Raw genomic sequence first — 8,148 nt, forward strand, 5'->3', positions numbered from 1 at the left:
CAGGCGTGACCGACCACCAGGATCGACCGATCCCTCAACAATCTCAAAAGAGCCGCGAAATCTCGAGCCTCGAAGGAGGATAATCCTCCAGTCGACAACGACGAGGATCGAGGAAGCGGTCGTCCAGCAAGGCCTCAAAGGGCAAAAAGATCATAATGGTTCAAAGAAGCGTGATGACGAGATGAATAAGCGCATCGCCGACCTTGACGAAACAGTCAAAAAGGCGTTAAAGCTCGGGAAGGAAGAGTTATACGCTGTCTTAAAGGAGGACCCTTTCATAAAAAGCATCTCGGAGGCGGAGATGCCAATAGGTTTCAAATGTCCGACCTTCAAGGCGTACGATGGATCGAAGTGTCCTAAACACCACATCACCCATTATAAGTCTGTCATGTCTACTCAAAGACACAATGAAGCAGCCATGTGCCGTAGTTTCCCAAGATCATTGACCGGAGCGCTTTAGATTGGTACCAAGCTCGCCTCGGGGCACAATAAAAAGTTTCGAACATCTAGGTCGGACTTTCTTATTGCGTTTCCAAAGCGGAGTAGAAACCAAAAAGAGAGAGATACCTTGTTTGCCGTAAAACGGGGCGAACGGAGTCCATTAGAGATTTCCTTGAGAGATTCAATAAACTGACCATGCAGATTGAAAATCTGGATGAAAAGATAGCCTTTCATGCCTTGTACCAAGGGCTCAGCCATGAAGGCCTACTTGAAAGACTTTTGAATGACATGCCAAGAACATATAACGATCTCCGTGAACGATGCCACAAGCAAGCCGAGATATCGAAACAATTGAATCTCGAAAGAAGGAGCATCCGACCATGGAGACACGAACATATAAAGAAAAGTACCAACCTGTCAGAAGGTCGACCATAAACCCGACCGGGGATGGTCGACCGAACAGGAAAGGTTACCGACCATGAGGAGATCGGAAATTCTGATGCAGATTAAATATCGAGGAATCCTCCAACAACCCGAAAAGTTACATTCTCGACCAAGAAATCGGGACAAAAGCAAATATTGCGACTTCCACAAAGATCATGGACACTGGACAGATGACTGTCGACAACTAAAAGAAGAAATTGACATAATCATCGATCAAGGGCGACTCGTAAAATACCTCAAACCTACCCAGCTGATCAAAAGCAAGTAGAAGGGGGTAGGAAGAGGCATAGATCTCCGAGCGGAGAAGGACGCCAAAACAAGTCCCGACCACGAGAGGAGGAGATAATCAAAAACGACCACCAATATTTCCGTGTTTGGTGGTCCAACCGAGGAGTCCAAGAGACAAGCCAAAAGAAAACACGATACTGGGGAATGCCGAGCTTGAAAAACCAGGTGAGAAGATCACTTCAGAACCAATCACCTTCTCAACCAAAGATAAGCGGGGGTAAACACTCCCCACGACGATGCCCTTGTCATCAAAGTCACTCGGCGAACAGAGGTCCATAGAGTCCTAGTAGATCTGGGTCATCAGCAGATATCTTGTCGTTAGAAGCTTTCCAAAATTACAGCTAGACGAAAAATGCTGATCCCTTGTGGGACGCACTTGTATGGTTTCACAAGAACCTCAACCCGAGCAGAGGGCACCATCAGATTAGATCTTCGTATTGGTGAACACCCCAGAGACAAGGTCGTCCAAACAAATTTTATGGTCGTCCGAGATCTGTCAGCTTATAATATGATCTTAGGACGACCAACCCTTTGTACCCTGGAGGCGGTAGTATCATCCTTACACATGAAGATGAAATTCCCAACAAAAAGGGAATAGGAGAATGTTCCCCGACCAAAAGGGAAGCGGCGTTACGCCAATTACATGAGAAAGAGAGTAAAACAGCTCTACCATGGCGGTCGAGTCGAGATGATCGTGATGAAGAAAACATGCAAAGAGCCGAACCGGTAGAAAAATTGGAAAAGATTATGCTGAATTCAAGGAAGATCGGGAACTATGATCGAGCGGACAGAAGAGGATTTAAAAATAGTCTAACCACTTTCTACAGAAAATACCGTCTTTGCATGGTCAGCCAAGACATGCCCGGAATCGACAAAGTAGCCGCACAGTTGAATATTGACCCCATGCAATTCCAATAAAACATAAAAGAAGAAATTTTTCTTTGGAAAAGCATGAGGCAATCCGAAAAGAGGAATAGAAGCTAATCCGGAGAAGATAAAAGCCATACAAGAGATAAACCACCAAAGCCCTAAGTCACTTAGGCACAAAAGCCCTAAGTCACTTAGGCACCAAAGCCCTAAGTCACTTAGGCACAAAGCCCTAAGTCACTTGGCACCAAAGCCCTAAGTCACTTGGCACCAAAGCCCTAAGTCTCTTCGCCACCACCTACTAGGTCGGAAAACCAAGCCCTAAGTCACTTAGGCATCAAAGCCCTAAGTCACTTAGGCACCAAGCCCTAAGTCACTTAGGCACCAAGCCCTAAGTCACTTAGGCACCAAAAGCCCTAAGTCACTTGGCACAAAAGCAACTTAGACATACAAAGATTTAAACTTGGGTGTTCGAAGAAAGGAGTAAACATCCGTTATAGATTAAAGGTCTTTCTATTTCAACACGAAATGTTACATCAAGCCTCAAAAGAGGCGCATCAAACAAAGACATTTCAAGGCAATACAAAAAAAGATCTTAAAACTCTAAGTTTCTCTTTTGGTTTTTGAGCTCTAAGATGAGGTACCCAACTACCGCCTCCGATCCCGTTATCCGATCTCACTTCACTTCTTGAGGCTTGGAAACCTTGGTCGGCCAACACCCACTCGGTCGGGAATCTTGAGATCGTCATAAATTCCGGATCAATCAGTTCAAACTAGATAGATCCAAATCCTTAAAGTTGCATAAGACCCCGATAGGTATGCGCCGAGCATATATATACCTGCCCACCTTGGTCATAAATTTCCCACTCTTGTTTTAACCCACCTCTTTATCACCTCCGGCTTGGGGAGATATCCTCAACACGGGCTTTCTCCTCATGACCTTCATCAACTTAGCAACTTGGTGGTCGCTTTCTAACTTAGCTCGGAGATTAGATATCTCACTTCCTTACCACCAAGGGCCTTGGTTTCCTCCAGGATGTCTCAGCACTTTCTCAGCTCCACGCCTTCATTCTTACCTTTCACCCAGCCACTTCCCGAGCTCGCCTCCCGAGCAATCAGGCCTGTTCTTGGACTTCGCATTCGTTCCTCTTCCCTTTTGTTCCTGGTGGCATCCCGAGATCAAGTCCCGCCGGCGTCATGCTTTGACCCGGGTTGGACCAATGCACAGCCATTCTACACACAAAAAGACAAAGAGTTTACAAACACCGTATAGAAAAATGACTTTCAATACAAGTAGAAAATATCTATACCTCACGGTATCCGTGCGCTTGAAGACACCAAAACTTTGAAGATATTCAAAGTCGGAGGAGAATGACTCCACCCAGCCATTCATTGGCAACACTAGACATGGAGGAGACTCCCCCAACACCGAAGAGTTCCCATCCCCTCTGGTCGAGAACATTCCCCAGACCCCCCCCGACGGCGAGCTCTTGACCAACATCCTCCCCAAGGAAGGGTGGGATCATTTTCCAAGCCCTTTTTTGCCACCTTCTTTGTTGTCGGATGTCTATCTTTCCAACACAGATTTATCTTTGCAAGACTTCTTATCCTTAGATGGAGCCCGTCAACCTTCCCTTTGTCCCTTGGTCGTGTTTTGCTTCCACCTCTAGCATGGAGTCTACAACATCCCAAATCATCCTCACCGAGCAACACCCATCACCTGCCGGTGTTACTTGCATAGATGATTCAAGCAAAACAAGCACACATCTTACCGTCAAAAACCCCAATGATGAGAATAGTTTTCTACAATCCATTTCAGCGTTCCGTTTTCGGGATCTCCATCTCCTTGCTTCCTATTCGATTAGGGGAGGGGAATATTTGAACTTTCCTGACTTTTCGGTCCAGAGAAGCCAATTCTCCTCAACCCTTGTTTTGAGAGTTCCTTCAACTTCCCTCCCAACTATCCTTCTTTTGCCACTTCTTCTCTTTTCTTATCATCGGCTTTGTCGTCCCCCCTCCTTTTGTTTCCCCCCGTTTTTCCACTTTCCTACATTCCCCTTCTGTTGTTTCCCTTCGCCTACCACTCGGCTCCCGATCCCTTTCCGTCCTTCATGCCCCTCCCTTCTGCTCCGCTCCTTCCTCCTCTCTCTGTCTCCCCTTCTCCCTTTCTCCTCTTCTCTCTCGCTCGTTTTTCCATCTTTCTTTTCTCCGCTCTCTTCCTCTCTCTCCTTTCCTCTCTCTCCTCCACTCTCTCCCTCCCCTTCTCATCTCCGTCCTTCCTCTCCTCTTTCTCCTTTTTTTCCCCATCCTGCTTTTCTGCTTCACCGCCCGATCCTCTTCTTACTCCTTTTTTACTCCTTCGTCCCCTTCTGTCTGGGTTCTAAATCCCCCTTCCCTTCTCCCCCCTTGTGGGCTTTTCTTCCTCTTCACTTTGCGGTTTCCATCTTGTTTCTTCTTCTACGCTTTCACTTTCTGTTCTATCCCTGCCTGTTCTCTTTTTTTACTCTTTGCCCTTCTCCTCTCTCTTCTTTCTCCTCCTCCCCCACAAATCCCTCCAGACTCTCGCTTTCCTTTCCCTTCTCTTTCCCGGCTTGGATTTTTAAAACCAGTCCGGTTTAAGCCCAAACCGACCTATATCGGGAATCGGATCGGTTTGAACCGAACTCGACCAGCTCGGATCAAGCTAAACCGACCAAGCAAAGGTCAGTAGAAGAAATACCAAGGATGAATAACAAGGTAGGTCTGGATAAGATTCTAGCCAAAGTAATAGTATTCAGCTACGACTCAACTACTTGTATTTGAGTAGGACTCAATGACTAAGAGTCAGATCACAACCTAATTAGGGTTTGAGTCTCACTCGAACTCGTACATGGGAAATCTATAAAAAGGTAAAGGAGCATAGGAGAAAGGTACGCTGAATAGAATTATCACCTATTCGTATTATTATTGTTCATTACTTTCCTGCCTTCCTTAGTCGGATTTCTAACTAGATCGTCGGAGGTGAAAACTCGACCTCCATGGTCGAGCTCATCTTTGCAGATTCAACCGGCTGAAGGGACGAACAGGATTGTGTAGCAACAGTTGTATTATGTGGTTTATCATCATTGCATATGTTTACGAAGAATCATGGGTTTTGGTTATACTTTTGTGAAAATGCATATAATCATGGACATGGAAATACATGAATATTGAAAATTTAGCAACTGGAGTTCTTGTTTGCATGGCGGCAGAAAAGTAAGTTTGAGAATGTTGGGAGCATGTGAAGAACCTTTTGAGCATGTTTAATGAATATCTTACTACAATGCATGTGGATATGGACTATTTGCATATAGATTACAAGTGATAAAGATGCATTGAGATATGTGAATGAACATAAACATGTGCATTATGCTATTTGCATGGCATCAAGTTAGATTGCACGACTAGGAGACCTGTGACATGCTACAACTCTACCAATAGAGGCCATGGTGTTGGGAAACCTATCGTACGAATGATAGGCTTTAATGTGATGTGATACACTCAGGGTGTTACTTGTGAGCTTTCCGAACTGATGGCTGAATCTATTGAATCCATGAGGTGCCATCAAGTACAACAGGTATATCATTCATTAGATTTCCTAGGGGCTTTCAAAATAAAGGCGGAATTCATTAAGGGATCCCAACTTAATTCTAATAGCGTTGCTAGAGGTGCTAGTTCAAAGCAAAGGTCGAATTTGTATTGGCTAGTGTAACACCACACCCCAAAATTCCAATCTAATTTGAAATTTTAACTTTTTAGTTAATGAATCATCTCAAACTAATGAACCTCGAGTTGACATCTCTGAATCGGCAAGCGAACCACCAGATATCGAAAATAGGAAGTCATTCTGAAAATATCTAATTTAATTATTTAAACTCAAATTTTAATTTCCTTATATTAAATCGAACAATATATTAAAATATTAAAGTAGGATTCGTGGCCTCATACCAACAACTATACCCCGGCCCAAATCATGAAAGGGTATCAATACCTTAAACATAATAACTAGGCAATAACATAATAAAGGGATTTTTGTCCGCTCCAGTACTGACACCCTCCCATTTCCTCCAGTTCACCGTTAGATGTTACACACCTAGATCCATTCCAATCGGATGAACCAAAATTCATAAAAAAAACACACCTTCCTAATTCCCAATTCTCTCTCCTCTCCTTCACCGTCTCCATCATCGGGCCGGCCAACGGCGTCCTCAACGGGTAAGACTGCCACGTCTTCCCGGCGGCCTCAGTCGGGGCTTTTGGATGGGATTATAGATCCGGGACTGAACATCCTGGAGGGGATGGGGCTGTCGGGTTTACCGTTGGACAAGCGTAATACGGAGCTATATATCCCGATCTCTCTGTTCTACGGTGTCTGGGAACCAAAAAAAGCACATCAAGTAAGGATTCAGAGGAGCAGAGCGATGGCAAGAGTGGTAGTCCTGTGGGAATGATGAAATTGGGGTTTTGTTTATACTTTTCTCTGGGATTTCCAATTTTCATTCCTTCAGTTTCTTTTTTATCTTTCTTATTTCTTCGGGCTCTGGTTCTCTCCGGGGAATGAGGGAGAAGGTGGAATTAGCAGATTAGCTACCAAGTTTGGGAATGTATTTGTGGATGGGAAGATTGAAGTGAGAGGAGATCCTGCTTATGTGAGGGCAGCTTGCGAGTCTAGGTTGAAGAGGCTTCAGGTTGATCTCTATTACCAGCATTGGATCGACACACAAGTTCGCCGGCCCGAAGATGGAGACGGTGAAGGAGAGAAGAGAGAATTGGAAATAAATGTGTGTTTTTGAACACTGAAGCTTTCCATCTATGTTTCTCCCGTTCGTCTCTGCAGCGTTTCTCGACTCAAACGCCACCAAGAAAGAAGAGTCTTCGCCAGCCCGGAGACGTAGACAGTGAAGGAGAGGAGAGAGAATTGGGGGTGTGTTTTTAGATGAATTTTTCTCAATTCGATTGGAATGATACAAGTGTCTAAAATCTAATGGGAAACTGGAGGAAATGGGAGGGTGTCAATACTGGAGCGGATAAAAATCCATAATAAAGATGACCTCCAAATCCATATTCTAACCGAAAGCCAATAACGTTGTAAATCCCATACACAATAGAATTATACTAAATGAAAAACAGAAAAATTATCAATACAGTTTACTAAACCCAAAGTTACAATTAACTAGATCCCTAGGTAGGTCTAACACAAGAAAGCATGTGGGCCAATAAACTAATACCGACAATCCAATGGCTGAGGAAAACACTTTCAGCCACAATATTTTGACTAGACACTATGATCTACAGTAATCCCTTGTGCATCTACAGTAATCCTTGTCACACAAGTGCAACTTTTGGCACGTTATCAAAACACAATTCCCACGTGCATGGGACCTAGAAAAGGAGGTTTGTGAAGCATTGTTCAAAGCGTGACTCGTCTATAAATTCAAGATCATTCCTTGCATTCGGGAGGCCAACTTCAAAGAGAATTCTATGTCTTAGAATGTTTGTTTGTTAATTGTCAAGAACAAATTATAGTTTTTTCCTTTTTATTTTAGTTTCAAGCAATCAAGTTGTACATTACTCATCCTGTCAACCCATGGTATCAGAGCCAAACTCCCACTTGTACACAGCCAAAATGGATATAACTATTTATAAACATGTGGGTGTAAGGAGGTGAGACACTCACCTCCCATCTCATCCCCATCCTCCACAAATATGGAGAAGTGGAGGATGAAGAGTAGGATAAAGTGATGACTAGTGCAAATTAAATACAATACTAGCACAATATTGATTGATGAGAGTAAATAAAATATTATTTAAAACATGATTAAGAGATACCACACAGTTGAAATGTTGGATAATTGTACTACAAATTCACACAATTATAAGAAATGAAAATCCAATGCAATTGGAATCTAAAGATCCCTAGCTTGATGTTGTAAACGAACGAACCACCAACAAATGAGGTTGGGTTACACCTTTAGTGCAACCTTAAGGTAATTGGTGCACTATCCTGCCAAGGGTTCTTCCACACCACCACCTCCAAGATAAAACACCTTCCAACTAGACAATGAGGCGGTTCTTCTAGCCACTCCAAGG

Source organism: Hakea prostrata, chromosome 3 (assembly GCF_041222555.1).
Source record: "Hakea prostrata isolate BN-2017 chromosome 3, UWA_Hpros_2, whole genome shotgun sequence".
Lineage (NCBI taxonomy): Eukaryota > Viridiplantae > Streptophyta > Magnoliopsida > Proteales > Proteaceae > Hakea > Hakea prostrata.